Source organism: Marmota marmota, unplaced genomic scaffold (genome assembly GCF_001458135.2).
Source record: "Marmota marmota marmota unplaced genomic scaffold, marMar, whole genome shotgun sequence".
NCBI classification, from domain to species: domain Eukaryota; kingdom Metazoa; phylum Chordata; class Mammalia; order Rodentia; family Sciuridae; genus Marmota; species Marmota marmota.
Window position 1 is genome coordinate 301,864 of NW_026000207.1, and position 19,195 is coordinate 321,058.

Genomic DNA, 19,195 nt, shown 5'->3' on the forward strand with positions numbered 1-19,195 from the left:
CAGCTAACATTCATTCAGCCTGCCCTGCAGATGTAATGCCAGATTCGTGGGACCCCAATAGACCTCCAGGAGCTGAATCCGATGCAATCACACAACTTTATTGCAAGCTCGAGCCTGGACTCACAACCGTTCCCGACAGCGGTCCCAGGGAGTGAGTGTTCAGTGAGATTTTATAGGTTTTTTGGGGATACTATACCGCGGGAAAATCAAACAACAACTCTTAACATTGATTACCACATTCAATGGCGGGAACAAGTTGGGTAGGGGTGATTGGCTAGTACAAGAGGGGGTTCCTTTGAACTGATTGGTTTAGGCCACTAGGGGTGTTCGTGCTAAACTACACGGTTTCCCAACATGTTGTCAACCACCATAAACTACTGGGGGGTCATCTGGCATTCCAGGTATTCTCCCTGCCTCATGCTGATTGGAGGTTGCTAGGGGGTTGCTATGGGTCCTCACCTAGCCTGACTGAGTCAGGGACACCTGGCGCCTCAACCTCTCCTGTTATTTACAGACAAACAACTCAGCAGGGTGGGTATGTGCTTATGAGAAACTAATGTGACTCCATTTTTAAAAATAAATAAATAACAGCAGTTTCTATCTCAAGGCCTGTCCTAAGGAAGGGGGCGTGACCCTTGTCCTTGGAAAAACCCACAGAGCACTCCTAAGCACTCCTAAGAGGTCTATTGGGGTCCCACGAATCTGGCATAACACTTAGGAGTGCTCTGTGGGTTTTTCCAAGGACAAGGGTCACACCCCCTTCCCTTAGGACACGCCTTGAGGTAGAAGCTGCTGTTATTTATTTATTTTTAAAAATGGAGTCACATTAGTTTCTCATTCCCCTCTTTGTCTAGAAACTTGGGAACCAATCATGGTTCCCTCAGTTGGGGGTCTATATGGGCAGGTCCTACACTTGGTAGGATTCTCCTTCTGGGTCTAGGACTTGATAATGGGTACGCAGAACCATCATCTGAACTGTGTTTACTCTGTCCTTGATGAAAGCCACTAGCTTGTTCACAAGTGGTCCTACTAAGGTTGACACTAGAGTAAACAGTAACCCTCAGGGGACAGTCTTCAACTTTCCAGACTCACTCAAGATTGGCCTCCTGTCTTGGTTTACCTATCTACATTGTCTATCTATTTCTGGCTTCATTCCCCCTCTAATTTTAGGAACTCTTTATTGCTGTAAGGAGAAGGGGCGATGGCTCGTTCTGGCTGCTTCAGAGCTGATTTGGGGTGTCGAACATGAGGGGGCTCGACTACGTGGGGGACGTGAGTTCCCTTTTAGAAGTCAGTTTGGTTTGAAGTCTGGTTGGGGAAGAACAGGTTGTAAAGTCATCTGGGGATGGGTGCTTCTATGAGAGAAACAAAAACCATGAGTACTGCATAAATGTTGCAGCAGCTGGAACATGTCACTGTATAGAAGTTCCCTCACCAGGCTTTAACATCCCCAGTTATCAGGACTGTAAGTACAACATTTAACTTTTAGGGTTACAGTTGTCCCTCCCCATAAGATACAGTTTAATAATTTAATGTCATCTGATCTTGCAAAATCCTTTTACTAGTGTGACCTCTGTGTCTAATAGAGAAACCTTTAATTCTGTTACTCAGGGCTGGATAATCAAACTAGCAAACACCAAGCCTACCTGTGAGGTTAGGAATATCTGTGGGCCTTAAACTAAAAACTACTCTGTCAGCTCCTCTTGATAGTCTCTTTTGATAGTTATCAGGAATTCCAGCCTAAGAATCTCTTCTGTAGCCTCTAGTCTTACTTATTTTGGGGGGCTAACACAAGATGTGTACCTTAAGTTACATTTAACTATTATTATTATTTAAAATGCCCAGGAATGGCTGTGTTTTGGTTTTAATGTCTTTGCTAGGTGTTTAAGATGAAGCAGTCAAACTGACTTTGTTTCTATCTATTGTTAACAGTCAGCCGAGTTTCCCTGGGAGTCCTGGGGTGTTAGAGCAGCTTCTCAGTTCTGCTAGTGCCATTTGCGCTAGGATGGGTCCAGGTCTTGCTTGACCATGTGGCTTCCCTTGGAAGAAGCATCAGGGATGTCTCCCTTCTCTGATGACCCTCCTCTTCACAGCAAATGCACTGATTGGCTTTCTGTTCTCCGGTGGTCTCATTAATCTCCCTGATCGGGAGGTTATGTGGCCCAGAGTTGCAAAGCTCTTTAGAGAAGTCCCCTGTTCCCTGGATTCAGACTGACTCAGAGGGCAAGAGCCAAATATTGGTTTTCTTGGCCCTTTTAATTTAACTTTAATTTTAAATCTTAATCTTAAACATCCAGCAAATCAATTTCACCAGGGTACTGGGCTTTAATGTCTATCTCTCTATCCTGTAGGTGATAACTTATTATCTTAAATAAATCCAGGTTGTGTGTTGTTAAAGCAGTAACTCTGCTAAACATTAACAGGCAATCTTTAGACCATTTATAAGAGAACTACAAAATAAAATTAACAAGAGTAAAAACATATTTAGTTCGTGTGATAGCTACCTTGAACTTTGGCAGAGTTATACATCATATCCCCTGTTTGAGATTATAGTAATCTTGACAAAAACCAACTTTTGGACACAACCTTAAATGTACTGAAATCTGGCCTACTTCTTTCGTAGTCATTTTCACATGTAGTGAGATGGGACACAGGCCTTATCTCAAGTAAGGCGGGGCTCTTCATAAATCTTAAGTAAAGTGCTGTAGTTCTGAAGCTGATCTTTGCTTTTTAAACATCATTTTACAAAGCTTACATAAATTGCTGCTCAAGTTTACATGAATATTAGCTAACACAATATAATATCACATCTAAAACATGAATTAAAGAAAGGCTGAAAGCTTTTAACCTTTTGTAGAAAAGTATCGAAGTACTTTTGTTTTACAATATTAACCTTTACACAGATTAGGCTCTCATTAACTTTAAAATACATTTAAATTGTACCTCAGTGTAAAAAGTAACATAAAACTTTTGCATATCTTATTGATAACAGGTCTAGTTACAGAACATCAAATGATATAAATAAATCTCCAATATATTTTTCTTTTAAGCCTAAAATTACCGTACAACTTTAGAACACCGGCTTGATATAATGCTCTTTTAAAGCTTCTACCTTACAGACTTGTACACCTGGAAGATATGAACACATTAATACTACCACAATTATATTGATGTTTTTATATTAACCAAATTTAGTTCTTAAAGAAATAACATATTACAATATTGCAAAATAACAGTTGTTGTTTAACCATAGTTGTATAATTTTTAATTTCTTTAAGATGACTTGCTCAAAAAACTTACATATATAAGCAACTTACACAGACCTTCTTTATCACTTACTTAAACCCTCTTATTTACTTAATCACATAGACTCTCTTATCCAGAAATACATTTTCCTTTTATTAAATCCATACCTAGAACCTTCTAATTTCTCCTTTCCATCTGTTAATCTCCTTTCCTGTTCACATTTTAAAACAATCCTTGTAAATTTCTGAACTTAAGCAGATTATTTCATTTTAATAAAAAGAAATACTTGATTTTACTTACAGTACTCTTAATTGGAACAGTTGAAACTTTTGGGCCTTTTTATATAGAAATCTTCTATAAACCCTTGTATCTAGAATCACATCTGTTTACCATTTCATAAAAATCCAATGTCTAAGTATCAGGGATGACAAAGCAACTTTATACCTTTTTTCTCTTAATTTTCCAACTTACAAAAACATCAATAATGTTACCCAATGCAATTCAAGGAGTTAAGAGAACTCAATGGTATATTTAACATTTAGCATTTTAACCTTGTAAATCAATCAGATATCCAACAAAAGTACTCATAAATGAGTAATCCCATGTCAAATCTACTTTACTTATTTTATCAAAACATCTGACAAGTGTATTCAACAGTGTTAGCCATTTCTTCCTTGATGAAGAAAAGACCTAGAATCAAAGCATATCAGACATTTCATAGACATCAACATTTTATTAGTTTTTTGAACACCTAGAAAAACTTGTAAGCTTAATTTTAAAGACATCATTATTTGCATCTGTTTACCCAATTTAAATTGAACTGTTCAAATCATGTGAATCAAAGATATTTGGATCCATTTTTAAAATTTCATGAGGCTCCTCATATATCTGCCAATTGTCATATCATGTGCATGATTATGGACATACACACAGACATACAACACACAACACAAGTGTGCACGCTTAACACAATAGTAAAGGTCTTGTAGCTTTTCACAGGTGAAATCTCCATTGCAATGTTTAAAAACTCCTCAGTTGATCAAAAATAGAAATGATCAGAAAACATTAACCTAGGTCTGTAGGATCAAAATCATGAGCTCAAAAAAATACAGAATCTAAGAAAAAAGCAAGAGTCCTAGAAAAAAAAAAATGATCAGCCAGTAATTGGAAAGTACCATACAATTTACTTTTTCGGTTTAGTCTAGTTTGAGTTCAGGTAAAAAGACACCTTTACTTTTTTTCCCTTGGGCCTCAGATCAGTCTCCTACTGAGCTCCAGGCTTCTTCTATTTGCATTTCAACTTGAGTCCTGGCTGAGGTCTGGAAGGAGCATGGAAAACTGCTATTCTCACCAGAAGCCTCAAACCTAAGGCATTTTAACCTTAAGTCATAATTTTCAGGTTTGGATGTTGAAAATTATGATGCAAGTTTAAGATAAAATTCACAAAATTTCACACCTTTATATCTTCCTACACTAGAAAAACTTTCTCATACAAAACTGAAAATAGGATCTTACTTGATAATATAAAAGCTACCATCAGAAGAAATCCCTTCAGGATCATTAAGCCACTTCCTTTGCTCTGAAGTTCCTATAGTAGTATTAAGTTCCAAAAGAGAACCACACACTACCATCTATATCCAAAATTAAGCTTTAAAAATTCCCAAGACTGTTGCTATTCAATGTCATTTCAATAAGCCAGACCAACATCCCAATCCAACACTTTCCTTTCCTAAATCCTACACACTGAGGGGAATAGATACCATACCATGATTTACTATCCTTGCCTAAATTAACACACTGGTACACCTGGTGAAATCTTCCCAGGCTACCCAATTCAAAAATTGGTGAAAAAACTGAATGATTGGGAGTTACTTGCCAACTTGGAAGTAGAGTTCTTTAGTTTTTTTTATCCTAAGTATTTAAGTTCTCTGGCATGAATTATCTGAAATCATACACTAAACAATTACCTAAACCCAACTTTTAACTGCAAGATTGTGAAATGCTTAAAAAACCTATCCAGATACCAGATTTTACAATAAAACATCATTTTTTAGACACACATTCAGCCAAGATCATTCCCAAGAAAAAATCTATACTATCAACACATTACTGCATTCATTGTCCCTTTTTTTTAAATTGACAGAGGTGGAGTAATCCTTACAGTTCAGGGAAGGAAGGAAAAGAGCTTTGGCAACTGCTGGGAGTCCCTCAGTCCTTCCTTTTACTTACAGGATTAGCTCCTCTGGTTTGGTCTGATCCCAGGCACCAGGCAAGCTCCATATCTCCTAACTTTTCAGTAGTCAGCTCTCAAAAAGTCCGTCTTGTATTCTCTGCATGCAGTTGTTCAGAATGCTAGGCTCCCTGGGGTGTCAAAATTTGTAACTGAAAGTTTGGTTCCTGTCCTCGAAGCCATTTAATGCCAATTTAATAATGAGGACAGGGTTTTGAGAAAAAGAAAAAGGGAGATATCAAAGTTCTTAGATCCCCAGCAGGCATTCCCCTCTGCAGTGGGTGCTCTCAAGCCAACTAGGGGAAGAAAAGGGAACGTTGCTTCCCTAATCTCGCTTAACAAAGGGGAGTCAAGTTTATCAAAGTTCTTTAAAACACAGCTCAAAGGGGGGGTGTAAGAGGTGAGAACAGAAAAGCTGGCGGTTCTGTTGACTTTTGCTCCCTTTCAGGGATGCAGGAGAAGCATACCAGGGACATTTTCAGGCTAAAATTTAGCTAAAGTTACCTCCACACATCTAAGGCAGATCGAAACTTGGGACACTGCATCTGTCCAAAGTAAAACAATGCCATCACACTTCACAGAGACACAGACAAAAAGACACAAAGACACAGATTACAAACAGATTGGGGAAGTATCCCCTACAGATTGGGTCTGATGACCGCAAATTGGGGGAGCACCCCCCTCAGATTGGGTCTGACGACCCCAGATTGGGGAAATATCCCCTACAGATGAGTCTGATGACCCCAGATTGGGGAAGCATCCCCTACAGATTGGGGTCTGGGACGTCTCCCAGGTGCCCTGGCCAGCGACCCTATAGTGCATCCACCAAGGCCAGTTGCCAGCCCAGAATACAGATTCTACGGGCCGTAGTCAGAACAAAGCAGACAACAGATACACAAATAACAAGACTCACCGGTGTTAGACTCTCCAGTTCTGGGGTCATGGGGTCTGGGGGATCCAGGACGAGCCCCCAGATGTTATGCCAGATTCGTGGGACCCCAATAGACCTCCAGGAGCCGAATCCGACGCAATCACACAAGAGTCTTTATTGCAAGCTCGAGCCTGGACTCACAACCGTTCCTCATGCAGTGGTCCCAGGGAGTGAGTCCTGGTCCTTTGTCCAGTGAGATTTTATAGGTTTTTGGGGGATACTCTATGGGTCACAACATCACACAGCAAATCATTTCATACCGCGGGAAAATCAAACAACAACTCTTAACATTGATTAGCACATTCACTGGTGGGAACAAGTTGGGTAGGGGTGATTGGTTAATGTAAGAGGGGGTTCCTTTGAACTGATTGGTTTAGGCCACGAGGGGTGTACATGCTGAACTACATGGTTTCCCAACATTTTATCCACCACCATAAACTACTGGGGGGTCATCTGGCATCCTAGGTATTCTCCCTGTCTCATGCTGATTGGTGGTTGCTAGGGGGTTGCTATGGGTCCTCACCTAGTCTGACTGAGTCAGGGACACCTGGTGCAGCAGATCTCTCCTGTTATTTACAGACAAACAACTCAGCAGGGTGGGTATGTGCCTAGGAGTGCTCTGTGGGTCTTTCCAAGGACAAGGGTCACGCCCCCTTCCTTAGGACAGGCCTTGAGGTAGAAGCTGCTGTTATTTATTTATTTTTAAAAATGGAGTCACCATTAGTTTCTCACAGACAACTTAGTTCAGCCTGCCCTGCACCTAACAAATAAAGGTATTGCTGTGTCCATCTTCAAAAACCGAAAAAGCCAACAGGAAAGGAGAATCCCAACTCTTCCTCCAAGCAAGCTCATTCCAGAACCTGCGGTGTGGTGATGCTTGATGTTACACAAGTGAGAGTCAGCTCAAACTGGAGGCCTCTTACACTTTTTTCAAAATTATTTTTTAAATGTGGACTTCAGAATTTATTAAACCAAAAATCTGTAAATTGAACAGGAAAATGAAATTTATTTTAAAAATAGCCATCTCCTGAGAAATAGCCAAAAAGGCATAGAGTACCTCTTGTGCCATCCCCATATAGAAAAGAGGGTAGGAGGAGCCCAAAGATCTCAGCCACCCAGGGAGGCTCTACACACACTTTAGATACCGAATCTAACCTTCATGGTAGGCATGTGTATCGAAATCCCCAGCCAAAATAGTTTTTTGAAGCCTAAAGCTCTCCGCCCAAATTTAGAGAGCTAGCAAAGTGGATGCGTGTGATCTTGTGACCCTCTGGGGGGGATAGCAGTCTCTCTGCTGCAGATGCCAGAGAGATGCAGGAATCTGTCATTCAGCATCCAGGGCTCTGACATTCAGGCCCCACCTGCTCCCACAGGGTGGAGAAAAAGGAAACGAAGGTGCCACAGGGTGACATGCTGGCCCTGGCCCTGAAGGAGTGAGTCTTCTTCACAGCAGAGGCAAATAGGCCCCATTCCACCCACCGTCCTCATCTTCCTCCTCCTTGTCCAGAACGTGGGCAGCCCCTGTTGGGTCTTCAAAGAATGACTGCGCATAGTCCAGGCCGTGCCCCACAGTCTGCAGGTGGGAGAGTTGTTGTTCCATCCCAGTGAGTGCCTCCAGGTCTCCTTTGGATAAATTTTGAGGATCATGTCCTGGACAGACAAGGGTTCTCAGTATTCAGAAACTCTAAGGAGAATGGATCTGCTTCTTCAAGGCCTCCCTGGTTGTCATCTTCAAAACGTGTCTTGAGGGCTCCCGATGGAACTTTCTGAGTGAATTTACCCTTTTCCTAGCCCAAATCAATGGGAACTGTTAGGTGCAGGACAGGCTGAATTAAGTTGTCTGCAGGGCAGGCTAAATAAACATCAGCTGCAGGATACCCGGCCACTCAAACCCCCTCTGTCTGGTTCTTTATCACCTGTTTGCGTCAAGTCCAAATGCTCAAGCCCCCCCCCCTCCGCCCCCTGCTCAAGGCTGAACACTTAACCCCCCTTGTGCCAACAAGGCAGCTTGCAGACCCAGAGACCCCATTAGATTTAGGCAGCACAGCAGAAGGGCTGTAAAAACCTTACCTTGCTGGGCTCTCTCTCTCTCTTTTCTCCTCTTTTGCACTGCTGCAATAAAGACCTCTTGGTCCCTCCAAGTGTTGTGGTCACTTTCCTTTCAGGAGCGATGCAGCTCCAGGCCCAGGACAGTGGGGCGCATACTCTGACAATTGTCTGGCAGTCTAGTTAGGCGGTGGCCCCAGGCCCACTGCTTCAGCCCCGCGTGCCATACATTTGTCTAGTTTGAAGAGTTCCCACCTACACCTTTCCTTTCAAACTCCCTTTTATTATCTGCACACCATTTATCTCTGGGCTTGAAAGCTGGGGCTGGGGCTCAGGGGTGGAGCGCTTGCCCCCCATGTGTGAGGCACCGGGTTCGATTCTCAGCACCACATATAAATAATGAATAAAATGAAGGTGCATCAACACAAAAAATATTTAAAAAAAAAAAGGAAGCCCACCATCCGAGGAAGGGACAAGTAAAAGGAGACCTGAGTAGACCAGGGAGGGAGCCGTGTGGATATCTCAAACCTTCCTGGTCCCCAGAGGCTCATGTGCTGCAGACTGGGTCCCACCTGGGGGTGCTACTGGGAGGTGGTGGAACTTCAGGAGGTGGCACCAGCTTGAGGAGGTCTTGGGAGGCCTGCCACAGCCCCTTCCTCTCTGTGTCCCTGCCACCAGGAAGCAAGCAGCTCTGCTCTATGGTGCTCCTCCCACCAGACTTTCTGCCTCACCCCAGGCCAAAGCAATGGGCCAAGCAGCCACAGACTGAAACCTTCGAAACCATGAATCCAAATAAACTTTTCCTCTTTTTAAGTTGTATTTCTCAGACATTTTGTGACAGTAAGGGAAAACTGATTAATACAATGTCCCAAGCAAAGACCGCAGCAAGTGCAAAGCTCTAGATGGTAAAAGAACAGTTTCACTTCTCTCTTGTAAGATGTAAAGTAGCCAGAGGAATATGCCCTGGTTTTTCCCCTTTCCTTGGCAAAACTGTAAACCAAGCAGCTTCATCTTGATATTCCTTGGGTGCCTCAATCTGAACCTGTCCAAAAGCACACTTATGGCCTTTATGCCTCAAGCTTACCCCTTTGGGTGTCACCTCCATCCATCCAGTTTTCGTTATCTTAGATTGAGGATAAATCTAGAACTTTCCTTTTCTGTTACTCCTCCTCCAGAAGGAGGAGGCTCTGTGGTGGATTAAAGACAGACAAGATTACTGACACTTTCCATGGAGAAATGGAATTTGTTTTCCCTCCCCTTGATTCTGGGGTGGCCCTGATTGCCTGGTTAAGAAAATGTGGTAGATGTGACATGTGGCTTTTGAGGATATGTCAATAAGCCTTGCAGAGTCTGGATGGTGCGACACGTGTCACAGATTCTACCAGGGTCTACTAAAATGCTATTCCCCAATCCAGCCATCATGCCAAGAGAAGCCAAAGCTACGTGGAGGGGCCTGTTGTGAGGGTAAGCCTCAGGAAGCGGGGCCCAAGGTATGTGGCGGGTACAGTGGGATAGCCGAGCTCTGACAGCCTGAAAGTGCCGTATGGGACAGCAGAGCTTTCCCTTGCTTATGGCTCCTGCTGCCTTTGACAGAAACTATGAGAAATGCTACGTGAGAACCACCCGACTGATCCTGCTCAGCCCAGAATGTAAGATGTAGGACGCCATCAGCCACTAATTTTGCAATGTTTGTTATAAAAATAGCAAAAGAGGCTTTTGGAAGCTTATGTTCTCTAAAGTCTTTTGCTGTAGCCCTTTCCTGTTTCCACTACAGTGGCCCTATTGTTTGGAAAAGTGTGAAAGCATGCTTTAGAATCACACATCACCATGGCTCGACCTACGGAAGACAGAAAGGACTCCGTGCCATTTTCCTGCACCTAGGCGGCCACTGGGTTTAGTTCTTTGTTGTCCTTCTGGAGACATTTTATGCATTTGCAAGTAAAGTGACTACTTTTTTGTTTGTTTTTCAATATGTTTTAATTGTAGATGGACACAATACCTTTATTTATCTTTATGTGGTGCTGAGGATTGAAACTAGGGTCTCACACATGCTAGGCCAGTGCTCTACCACGGAGCCCCTCCCCAGCCCAAAGTGGCTACTTATAAATACCTGTTCACCCTTTTCCACAAGGGGTGGTTGTCAAACAATGAATTACATCTTCCTTTCATCCATGTGATAATATCCCATAAGAGCATGTGAACCCCTAATTATTTTTTAACAGTTTTATTGGGGATATAATCCACCTGTCACAAATTCATCTATTGCTGGGATCCAATTAGAGAACAGAGGCTCTCAGGACCTAAAATGTGACTTTCAAGTTAAGAACCTCAGTGGAAAAACTGGAAAAGAAGGAAGAAGTACTTCACCACAGAAGGAGTGTTATAAACAGATGGGGATGTCGAGGAGGAGACGAGGCTGGGAGGACAGGTCCGGAAGACCTCCAGGCAGCCGGCAGACAGAGGAAGGAACAGGAAGAGCTCACCATCAAACCAGTGTCTGGGGGAACTCCTCAGGGCATCAAAGTCCTTGCTGATAGACAAAAGACCTTACCTGGGTCCCCACCAGCAGAAATTCACGGACCTAACCAAACACCTATTATTGTCCCACGTGGGGGCCAAGAGTGCCTCTGTTTGAATGTACACTGAACTCAGGGGTGGCTGCCCGTGCAGCCAAATGATGGTTGACTTGTCCTTTTTCCTAGTAAGTATACCACTTTTCAGTTGGAATTTCTAGAAGTTCAAGGCATTTAAAACCTTTGTAGTTTATTCTTTTCGTTGCTGTGCTGGAGATAGAATCCAGGGCCTTTCACATGCAGGGCAAGCCTCACCCCACTGGGATGCACTCCCGTGTGTACCTTCCCCAGAACAGAAGGAGCTGCCTGTTCTGAGGAATGGACCTTGGAGAGCTATTTTTTTTTTTTTGTACCGGGGATTGAACTCAGGGGCACTCGACCACTGAGCCGCACCCCAGCCCTATTTTGTATTTTATTTAGAGGTATTGCTTAGAACCTCACTAAGTTGCTGAGGCTGGCTTTGGACTCGCGATCCTCCCGTCTCAGTTTCCCAAGCCACTAGGATTACAGGTGTACACCACCACACCTGGCCTTAAAAAGCTCTTCACACCCAGGCCAGGCCTCTGGGGACATTTTGCCTCTGTCCCCTGTGAGCATGTCATCTGACCAACGCATGATACGGCCTTTTCAGTCCTAGCAGAGTCCTTGCCAGTCCAGTGGGTGAGGGGTGTGCCTTTCCAGATCAGGTGGCTTTGTTCACTTCAGTGGCCTTCACTGCTAGCCACATCTAGGCCAGAGTTTCTACAGAGGGGTGACCTCCACTCACCTCCCACACCCTCATACCCATGGCTTCATCTGCATGACCCTCCATTCTCTGGGGTCATCTAGCTCAGGCTTGCTGCTGGCAATGAGCACTCTCCTGTGAGGCAGGCAGGACTAGCCCCCCTCAACCTCCGGACCATACCGCTGGGGCAGAGTGCCTTTATCACATTGCGGTTATACCTGCTTTGTCCCTGTCATCCCAGGACACCAACTCTGCACTCTCTGGGATCCACTGCTCTCCTCCTGATAGGAGTCCAGGGAAACAGAGTCTTTTTTTAAAAAAAATTATATATATTCAGTTGTAGATGGAGATGGTGCCTTTATTTTATTTATCTTTACGTAGTGCTGAAGATTGAACTCAGGGCCTCGCACATGCAAGATGAGTGCTCTACCACGGAGCCACAGCCCCATCCCCCTGGGAAACAGAGTCTTAAAAGAATAAACCACTCCTTTTAGCTACAGGGGCACTAAGAAGCCAAGGAGCCTTCTTGTCTTTCTGGAATCAAGCCTTGCTTGGCAGAGGAGTGACTTTTTCTTTTTGCTTTTGACGGATACTTTGTTAAATTACTATTATTACACCCACCTTGAAACAAAAGAAGAAAAACTGCACATAATCACACAAGCCCATGGCTGGTGTACTGATGCCCGGTGTAAGTAATTTGTTAGTTGCCCAACTAAGAATAGCACTGGGAATGAGATGCCTTAGGTGTGGGTGGAAGGCAGGCCTCTCCTTTTCCTACTGCAGTTTCTCATCTGCTTGGCCACTGGTAACCACTGTGACTCCGATCACCTTGAGACTTCTCTGACTTCTTGCTCTGTGACACAAGGACTGGACTCCAATTGCTGCTCCGCTTTTTTTGTAACCAACTTTTATTATAGTACTATTTTGAGCTCTGATTTTGGTCTCTGAAGTAACAGTACATCCTATATTAAAGGTCTCCTTCCTGGGGTTATGGTTGTGGCTCGGTGGTAGAGTGCTCACCTAGCACATGTGAGGCACTGAGTTTGACCCTCAGCACCACATGAAAATGAATAGATATATTGTGTCCACCCACAACTAAAAACTTCTTCCTAATCATGAGGGTGCAGGTGTCACCTCCCCCTGCACTTCTCTTTGCACCTGTAGTTGCCAAACCTGCAGACTGCATTGCCACCACAGGTGACAGGCCTAACAGGGGTGTGCTCCATGCTACCATTGCAATTACAAAGTCCTCAAACCACTCTCTGGGTTTCTTCTTAAAAATTAAAAAGAGCCTACTGTTTATATCCTATGTATCCAAGTACCTATCACCAAAGGGCTGCTGATCACAGATCACTGAATCTCATCCTCTTTCACTCTAATCTTGTGAAAACTTTGCCTCTTTCAGAATCATCCTAATGGTGACAGAAGCACTCGTTCCTAAAGTCTCACCCCATTTGCATTACAATCATCTTGTTAAACTTGTACTTTCTTGTATAATTTGTTTACTTTGAAATCTGATTTTCTTTTTAAAAATTTGGCAGAAGAAACATTCGATTTCTCTTAAAATTCTTTTCTTGGTTTCAAGATCATGTTCCCTTTAGAAGTTTAATTGAGGTGTTCTCCTTTTCACACCAGGTGCATCTCACCAGCCCTGGACAGGACCTTCCATGGCCTGAAGATTTACTTTGCATGTCAGAGTCTGTTCTTGTTCTCATTGTCTTTTCTTCTAAGCATCTTTGCCTTTTATTTGCAATCTTTTCTTGACTCACTCCAGGAAATAAAAGCATTTTAAATATTTGGTCTCCCCAAATATCTCTTTCTCTGTTCTTTCTCAGGTTCTTCCACATGGAGTCCTCTTCCAGCCTCTCACTCCTTGCCTGCCATCAATTTTGAAGAGGCCACGACAAAGCAGATGGGAAGCTCCACAGGTGGTCCGGGGTAAGAGCATGCTTTGTGTAGGGTGAAAAGGGCAAGACTTCCAATCCGCACTCAGGATCTGAGTCAGGGGAGTGCCCGACGTCCCACCATCAGTTCTGGTTGGAAGCTTTCCACTGGTGGCCCTAGTCACAGCTTCTTGCCTAAGTGCAACAGTATATCCGATTCAGTGTGCAAATGAGTCACCTGAGCTGCTTACAAAAACTGTAGCTTCTGGGCTCTACTGCTGGTGACGGGGGCCTGGTGAATGTGGTGATGGCTTCAGCACACAATCCAGGCATTTTGATGCATATGGTCATCAGACCTACTCTGAGACCACAGCTTGGCCGTCTGACTTTTCATCGAGGGCCCAGCATGCAATTCCTGCATCTCTACCAATCATAAGGTTTCTTGCCTGCAAGTTTTCTCATGTTGGATCAAGGAGGTGTTATGACGAAAGGCTCTCCCACAGCAGATACATTCATAGGGCTTCTCTCCAGTATGAGTCCTCTGATGCCTCATAAGCTGACACTCTAGCTGAAGGCCTTCCCACAGTGGTCACACTCATAAGGCTTCTCCACAGTATGTGTCCTCTCATGTTTGGTCAGGGTTAACTGGTCACCAAAGGCCTTCCCACAGTCAGCACACTCACAGGGCTTTTCCCCAGTATGCATTCTCTGAAGCTCAGTGAGGCATGACCACTGACTGAAGGCTTTAACACACATGTCACACTGATAGGGCTCCTCGGCCTTGTGTGTCCTCCAATGTGCAAGGAGGGGAGACTTCTGGCTGAAGGCTTTTCCACAGTGACTGCATCCATATGGCTTTTCTCCAGTGTGTGTCCACTGATGCACAATTAGCTGAGACTGCTGCTAGGCGGATTTCCCACAGTCATTACACTTGTATGGTTTCTTTCCAGAATGTATTCTTTGATGGGAAAGGAGGTTGGAGCTCCCTCTGAAGGCTTTCCCACAGTGAGGCATTCAAAAGGTTTCTCTCCGGTATGAGTTCTCTGATGCTCCACCAGGTGAGTGCTGCCTGTGAAGACTTTGTCACAGTATGTACATTTGTATGGCTTCTCCATACAAATCTCTGTGAATCCGGAGATGCTTAATTAGTTGAGTGCTATGAATAAAGGATTTTCACATTACCTGCATTCATACGGCTTCTCCCCAGTGTGTGTCCTTTTATGTGCAACAAAATCAGAACTCTGGCTGAAGGACTTACCACAGTGAGCACACTCATGAACTCTGATGGATGATAAGTTTGGAGTTCCACCTGAAGAATTTCCCACTGTCGTGACATTTGCATGGCTTTTCTCCAGTGTGAGTTCGCTGATGTCTGATAAGTTTAGAACTCTGTGTTATGGATTTCCCACACTGGCTGCATTCATAGGGCTTCTCTCCAGTATGAGTCCTCTGGCATACAACTAGGTCATGGTTTGGCTGAAGGAGTTTCCACTCTGAGCACATTCAAAGGGCTTTTCTCCAGTGTGTGTTCTCTGCTGTACAAAAAGCTTGGAAAAACAGCTGAAAGACTTTCCAACTGATCACATGGGTACGACATCCTTGTAGTCTGGATGACGTTACAACTGGTAAAAGAGGAGGCTGTGGGGAAGGAAGCAGAGCCTTCCTCACCATGGGATGGGGCCCTGCAGGGTCACTGCTTCCCATCTGCACCAGCCTCTCAGGACAGGCTTCCCGACATCCACTACACTCACATTGGCTCCCTCAGCACATGCTCATCCACAGTCCCGCCCTCATGGATGAGGTTCCTGTGGTCCTGAGAACCTTCTGCCATGAGAATGAAGGGAGCCTTCACCGACACCACTGAGAGCTCACTCATAAGGTTCAACTGCTTTGATGTCTGCAGGGTTACTCAAGTCAACACTGGGATAGAAGGGTCCAGAACACTGATGGTTTTCACAGGGTTTCAATCCTGCCCACCCTTCTGATCATCAGTGAAAATGCAATTCTAGGTCAACTCCTTAACCTGTGAGTGGAGCTATGGAAAAGTGTTCTGTAGGCAAGCCAGAGGTAGAAGGCTTAAGTTAGGTGGTGCCTTTCCCCAGGTCCGTGCTCACAGTGCTTTCTTTGAACAGTCTCCCCAAGATGATGCCACCTGATGCAGAGGCCCTCCTGGCACCCCAAGCCATTCCCTCAGACTCTGCACTTGCTGTAAGGACCCTGGGCAGGAATCCTGTCCCAGATGCAGTGTTCTGCTTCCCTGCAGCAGGATGGTTTCCCCAGCATGATCCTCTGCAGAAGTCGACTCTTCCTTGTCGAGGGCAGTCTCCCAGCTTGAAAGAAACCCAAATTCCTAAGTGACTGAAGAGGCCCTCAAGGGGTAGGATGGGATGCAGGAGACTTCTGCACATGGGGAGTGCCTTTGGGTTCATTTCTTATCCTTGGACTCTAACCTTTATGTCGGCTGTGAATGGCCAGGATGGATCTGCAAACATGAAGTCAGTGAAAAGTGCAAAATAAAGAGTAGCAAGAAAGCAAATGTAATGAAGAGGTGCTCCAGTTGGACTGCCCCAAAAGAGAGGGCAAGGGAATAAGAATTAGCAGGCAGATGAGAAGTAAAAGGGAAGCCTGTAGAAATCATTGGTTGATGAGTATAAAGCCCTTGAATGATGCAAAAGATATCTATGACCTAATCCCTGGATTCTGAGGATGTGACCCTGTTTGGAATAAGGTTATCAACAGGGGAGATTATCTCATAAGCATGTTCGTAAGAGGGAGGCACAGGCAGCATTCATTTGCACACAGGGGAAGGAGGCGAGAAGACAGAGCAGAGTGAAACCTGTAGCTTGAAGAGGAGGCCTGAGACGTTGCCAGCCCAGGGTGTGGTCAGGCTGAGGGGCAGGGAAGAGGGCATTAGGACCTGGAAACAAGACAGGGCAGCCCAGAGGCGATGGCCACAGTGGACACGGGAATGGGAGCAGACCCACACACTGGAAACAGGGAGCACATTCTCCACGGGCCAGGCACTGACAGGCTGTGACCCGGTGGAACCCAGCCAGCCTGACCCCCACTAGGTGTTGGGATGCTCAGGGAAGTGCCTCAGGAGGTTCCCTCCTCAGAGCACAGGGCCTGGAGAGCTGTGGGGCCTGCTCCCACCTGCTGGGCTCTGCACTGCGCTCACCTCAGCAAGGCACTGGCTCCAGCCTCCACGGGGTCTCTCCTCGCTCCAGCCCAGAGACCACATCGGGTTTGGGAAGCAGAAGCCCTGGTCTCAGGAAGATAGGATGTGACGCTCTGCCTGGAGGTGAAGAGCAGAGTCCACAGCCAGCCCTCAGCCCCCAGAGGAGACTCCCTGCCCAGCTGTCAGCCACAAACCTGCCCTGCAGGCAGAAGGAGTGGCAGCACTGGGACCTGTTTCTGGAATCTTCTAGTCCACCCAAAACACCTTTTGGAAGAGCCAGGGCTTTGAATCCCAGAGAAACCCCCTTCTAGGGGCACAGCCTACTGACCCAGCAAGGCCGGATGCTGGCAGGTCTCCATTCTCTGGGCCATGTCCAGCTGCCCCCACTCCTCCCGTGTGAGGGTCACAGCCATGCCGTCAAGGCTCACGGTGTCTGAAACCACAGGTGCCACTGCTCCTGGACTCCTGTGCTCCCATCAGGCCACACTAGTGTTGCAGTGATTCACGTGCAGGTCAGGATGAGAAAGAAAGAAGAGGCAGAGCAAGCAAAGCAGCAGCAGGAAAAAGTCCTTTGTTGTGTACAGCAATCTTTTTATAGTCTTGTGAACAAAGAAGGCAGCCTTCCAACAGCAGTGAATCAGGCCTTTCAGCTAATTAAACATAGCACACAGAAGTTTTACTTTCTAATCAGAAGTGACCCGCTTCTCATGGCTAATCTATTCTTGGTCTGGAGCATGCCGAGCTCTGCTCTTGTTAAGAACAGATAATGAAATTTTTCTCAGCGCCCTCCTAGCCCACTTGGCAGAACATCCCGTTTGCAGGCAAGTCCTCCAAGGACAGCAGACACTTCGTTTTCAAGCCTGTCCGCTGTTACCTCTCTCTACCTTGACAGAATATCCCCTTTGCAGGCAGACTCCATCAAGGACAGTAATAGTAACGCAGTCACATCTGATTCTCTACACACTAGCTTTCAGCGTCAGCGTCCCCCAGGTCACACAGTGGAACCCGGCACCAACACGGCAGTGTGAGGGTGGGGCCTTGGCCAGCGAGCAGGGCCTGTACCCTCACATGTGGCATCAGAAGCCTTGAGAGAGCTTGTGGGCCCCCCCACAAAGTGAGAACACAGCACCGTCTGTGAGCTGTAGGCCCTCACCAGACATCCAATCTGCTGGGGCCTCGATTTTGAACCTGGGAGCCTCTGGAACTGTAAGAGAGAAATTTATGTAGCTTTTATATTACTCCATGTAAGGATTTTCTTTTTTATTAAATTGTTTTGTTTTTATTATTTTGGTACTGGGGATTGAACGCAGGGGTACTTAACCACTGAGTCACATTCTTAGCCTTTTTTATATTTTGAGACATGGTCTTACTAAGTTGCTTAAGGCCTAAATTGCTGAGGCTGGCATCAAACGTGGAATCCTCCTGCCTCAGCCTCCTGAGTTGCTGGGATTACAGTTTTGTGCCACCACCTAAGTCTAAGGTATCTTGTTATAGCAGCCTAAACAGAGTAGACAACTCCATGTACACTGTGGGCATTTTCTCTTTCCTCCAAAGCGTCTCACCCTGATTCCTAGACTAGGAATGATGGGACCCCACTAGGGACTCCGACCCCCAGCTTCTCTACAGAATCCCAGGTCTGATACCAGGCCAAGAGGACTCTCACTCAGAGGCTGGCAAATGAAGCCCGTGGGACAAACCTGGGCTGTGGTGTGCATTCAGAAGGCTGGTGCTGTAACCCCAACTGTGCCCCCTGCCAATGTGTTTGTTTGTGTTTGAGTCCTAGATCCCACTGCAACTATGTTTAGAGACTGGGCACTTCAGGAGGTAATACATTTAAATGAGGTTGTAATGTGGGGCCTTAATTCGATAGTGCTGGTATACTTTAAGAAGACACCAGGGGGCTGGAATTGTAGCTCAGTGGTAGAGCACTTGCCTAGCACATGTGAGGCACTGGGTTCGATCCTCAGCACCACACAAAAATAAATAAAGATATTGTGTCCATCTACAACTAAAAAAAGGATGACAACAGCAGGGTGTGTTGTCTCCCCCACCCCAAACGTGTTGTAAGACCACAGCAGGAAGTCAGACCAGATGCTGAACATGCTGACATCTTGAGCTTGGACTTCCAGCCTCCAGACAGTGGGAAAGTAAACTCCTGTCATTTAAGCCCCCACTCTTTGGTATTTTCTTACAGTGACCCGAGCTAACTTATAGGACTAAGAATGAACTTGACATCTGTAAGGGAGCACAGGGGAGAGAGAAGGAGGAGGAGGGGCAAGAGGGAAGGGGCTGAGGAGGAGAGTGGGAGGAGGAGAGGTAAAAAGAAGAGTGATGATGAGGAGGAGGCCTGACCCAGGCAGGAGGGCTTCTGCTGGGCTGGGACT